Here is a 3,973-nt window from a genome sequence, read left to right as displayed (position 1 = left end):
CCTAAAGGACTTAAGAGTCCAGAGGCTCTGTCAATGCAACCAGAGGCTCTGGCCGTCCACAGAGGCTCTGGTCTTCTTCCAGACTTAGTCGTTTAAGGTATATARCTAAATGWTACCCCTTGTGTCTGAACTCACGTTCCTATAATTTTGTTGATGTGAAGWACGTTCTTAMGCAWAGTTGACCAAGGTTGACCCTAGCCAACGTAGTTGACCGTAAGTTGACCTTTATGTTAACCTTTGGGAGAAATTAATCATTTATATGCTATTTACTATTATAAATTGTAGGTTGCCAGACAGTGACATTAGTTAAGCAATCAACGTTAACAGGTGAGTCTTCATGAGACTTACAATGGGATGCATACCTATGTATAAATTTATTTTCGAGCATTATATGATTTATATGATAACGGGTACATATACATGATGTTTCATTTTACATACATGATATATTTTACATGTATGTCATTTTATGATCAGTTGCATGCTATGTGTTTAAGCAGTTTTCAAATAACTCTAGCATGTTACATCATATGAAAGCTTTATGATCAGTTTTAGTGGGTGAGCATTTGACCAGCAAGTCACGACCAGAATAAAATACTACCCGGATAAGTGGGTGATCAATTATGATTGAAGTATCAACCCAGGGCGTGTTTGTGACTAAATGACTCACACCCGACAGACAAGTTATGAGATCTCTGTTATTTCAGTGCTGCATGTTTTTCAGAAAATGCATACTTTTGGTACAAAGTTTACAAGTTGATATGTATGATGTGAAATGATCTTTACTCACGCAAACCATGAACTCACTGAGCTTTGTAAGCTGACTATAGTATGCATCTTAGGGCCAGGTAGTTCGAGATTGGATAAGAGCGAAGGACACGCTTAGAGAGTCGCTACTTATCATCTTATGTTTAGTCTTTTGACGTTGTGTTGATCCTTGTTCGAGGACGGACGCGAGCCCAAAGTCGAGGTCGCGGAAGTGTCCGAACCGCTAGCTCTAGTACGACTCCATCCGCGCAGGATAATTTAGCTATCGGTAGGAGTCAAGGAGACCAGGAAGGGGAAAATCCCCTCACAAAGGAGATGATAGCTGAGCAAATGGCACAAGTCCTCCGGGATACATTGCAAATATGCTTAAAGAAATGTTGGGTGACAAAGTTAAAGACAACGAAAATGGAGAGGAGGAAAGTGTTCGACATGAGAACACTCAAGCCACTAGAGGGGTGGAAGTATCTGGTAAAGAGAAGGCACAGTCGCCCATCGACGGAAGAACGGAATTGACAACAAAGGAGAGAGGATGCAGTTTTAAAACATTCAAGGGCACCGGGCCGAAGAAATTTAAGGGAAAAGAGGGCCCAGTTGGCCTGATGAACTGGGTAACCAAGATGCAGAGTAGCTTCACGATTTGTAGATGCGCGGAAGATCAAAAAGTGACCTATGCTGCTACAACCTTTGTGGACTATGCATTGCATTGGTGGGAGACTGAGTGTGCAATCAGAAGTGATGAGGGCATTGCTGCCATGACGTGGGAGCAAATGAAAAAGATGATGATGGATAAGTACTGCACACAATCGGAAGTGAACAAGCTATAATCAGAATTTCTGAGGTTAAAGCAAGGCTCGATGTCGATTCAAGAATATGTTAACGACTTTCTTGAAAAAGCAAGATTCGCCAGTTACCAGGTGGCTACCGAGGAGAGGAAGATAGGTCGTTTCAAAGACGGCTTAAGAATCGAAATCAAACGGTACGTAGACATGACTAAGCCGACCACTTTTGTCCAAGCCGTAGAGATGGCGAAGGTAGCAGAGGAGAACAACGCTAGGGAGAACTATGATAGAAGGGATGCAAAGAGAAGATGGGAGGGGTCGAACAAGTCCGACAAGAAACCGAAATGGACTCCGTCTATGGTAAAAATACGAAGCGAGGGATTCACTATTCCCCAATGTAACAAATGCAACAAGAGACATAGAGGAGAGTGTAGAGCGGGGGAGAGTGACGTGCTACAAATGTGACAAGCCTGGGCACACCGCGCGAGAGTGCCCAGAAGGAAAAACTTGTTACGAATGTGGGACTACGGGACATATACGACCTGACTGCCCAAAACGTCGGAATAGTGTGACACCCCACGAGAAGACAACGAATAACGGATTTGGAAGGAGACCGAAAAATAGGAAGGAGCTACCTAAGGGACATGGCCGAGCTTACAACATGACCTTGGAGGAGGCCAAGGAAACGCCCGACGTCGTATCCGGTATGTTCCCTATCAACAATGTGTATGCACATGTATTATTTGATTCGGGTGCAAATGGTAGTTTTGTGTCTACCACCTTCTGCCACTATCTGAATAGCAGTGCCTGTAGGCTAGACAAAACCTACACTGTAGAAACAGTCGACGGTAGTCAGTGTAATGTAGACGAAGTATTTGATAAATGCACAATTGTTATAGATGGGAAGGATTTTCCCGTTAGGCTTATGCCAATGTGCTTAGGAGGTTTTGACGTAGTCTTGGGGATGGATTGGCTGTCCAACAATCATGCGCAAATAGTGTGCAATAAAAATATGATCAAGATTCAAACTCCGGAAAGAGAAACAATTCATGTTTACGATGATCGAAATAAGTGTTGCGTAGGGTTGATCAATGCAATTAAGGCGAATAGGTGTCTACGGAAGGGATGTGTGGCTTACTTGGCATACGCCATCGACGCCAAGCTCGAAAAGAAGATAATACAAGATGTTCTAGTGGTGAGGGACTTCCCAGAAGTATTTCCGGATGAATTACCAGGAATACCACCGCAAGGGTGCCTTATCGTTTAGCCCCAACAGAAATGCAAGAGCTGATGAAGCAATTGCAAGAACTCTTAGATAAAGGGTTTATCAGACCAAGCTCGTCACCATGGGGAGCACCGATTTTATTTGTCAAGAAGAAAGACGGCACGATGAGGATGTACATCGATTATCGGGAGTTGAACAAAATCATGATAAAGAACAGATATCCACTGCCGAGGATCGACGACCTTTTCGATCAGTTGCAAGGAGCCAGCTGTTTCTCGAAAATCGATTTGAGGTCGAGTTACCATCAGTTGAAGGTTCGAGAAGAGGACGTATCGAAGACCGCTTTTAGGACTCGTTACGGACACTACGAATTTGTGGTAATGCCGTTTGGATTAACAAACGCACCTACGGCATTCATGGACTTGATGAATCGAGTTTGTGGACCATATTTAGACCAATTTGTCATAGTCTTTATAGACGACATTTTGATCTATTCGAAAAATGAGAAGAAACACGAACAACATTTAAGGTTGATTCTTGAATTACTAGCAAAGGAGCAATTGTACGCCAAGTTCTCAAAATGCAAGTTTTGGTTGCATGAGGTACAATTTCTCGGTCACGTAGTCAACACGGAAGGGATCAAGGTGGATCCGGCTAAGATTGATGCAGTTATGAACTGGGAATCACCAAAGTCAGTATCGGAGATCCGAAGTTTTCTAGGCCTAGCAAGGTATTACCGAAGGTTTATCCAAGATTTCTCCAAGATAGCAACGCCTTTGACGACACTGACGAAGAAGTCGGTTAGGTTTGATTGGGGGACGAAACAAGAGGAAGCATTTCAGACACTTAAGGAGAGACTAAGCACTACACCGGTTTTAGCACTACTAGAAGGAGTAGAAGATTTTGCCGTTTATAGCGATGCATCAAAAATGGGTTTAGGTTGTGTACTAATGCAGCGAGGCAAGGTCATTGCATATGCGTCTCGTCAGTTGAAAGAACACGAGAGGAAATACCCAACTCACGACATAGAACTAGCAGCTGTTGTCTTCACGCTAAAAATCTGGAGACACTATTTGTACGGTACAAAGCATGATCTATACTGATCATAAGAGCCTTAAGTATTTGTTTGATCAAAAGGAGCTAAATAAGAGACAAAGAGATGGATGGAACTACTTAAGGATTATGATTGTGAGATTCACTA

The sequence above is a fragment of the Cynara cardunculus genome (genome assembly GCF_001531365.2).
Source record: "Cynara cardunculus var. scolymus isolate 2C chromosome LG 15, CcrdV1, whole genome shotgun sequence".
Lineage (NCBI taxonomy): Eukaryota > Viridiplantae > Streptophyta > Magnoliopsida > Asterales > Asteraceae > Cynara > Cynara cardunculus.
Note: the sequence above shows the minus strand (reverse complement) of the source record.